The 256-nt window shown below is 41.4% G+C and overlaps 1 non-coding gene across 1 annotated transcript; it reads left to right on the top strand.

Moving 5' to 3' along the window:
* Positions 1-56, top strand: MIR2285BY (microRNA mir-2285by). Its single transcript, NR_162314.1, has one exon. It is a non-coding gene; the product is annotated as a microRNA mir-2285by (primary transcript).
* The last annotated feature ends 200 nt before the right edge of the window (positions 57-256 follow it).

A 256-nucleotide genomic window follows, 5' to 3' on the forward strand; every position in this document is an offset into this window, starting at 1 on the left:
AAAAGTTTGGTTGGGTTTTTCTGCACAATCTTAAAGAAAAACCAGAGAGAACTTTTCGGCTAACCCAGTACAATAACACTGGTGCTGGAGAAGACTCTTGAGAGTCACTTGAACAGCAAGGAAATCAAATCAGTCAGTCCTAAAGGAAATCAACCCTAAATATTCATTGGAAGGACTGATGCTGAAGCTGAAGTTCCAGTTCTTTGGGCACCTGATATGAAGAGCTGACTCACTGAAAAAGACTGATGCTGGGAGA

Source organism: Bos taurus, chromosome 7 (assembly GCF_002263795.3).
Source record: "Bos taurus isolate L1 Dominette 01449 registration number 42190680 breed Hereford chromosome 7, ARS-UCD2.0, whole genome shotgun sequence".
NCBI lineage: Eukaryota > Metazoa > Chordata > Mammalia > Artiodactyla > Bovidae > Bos > Bos taurus.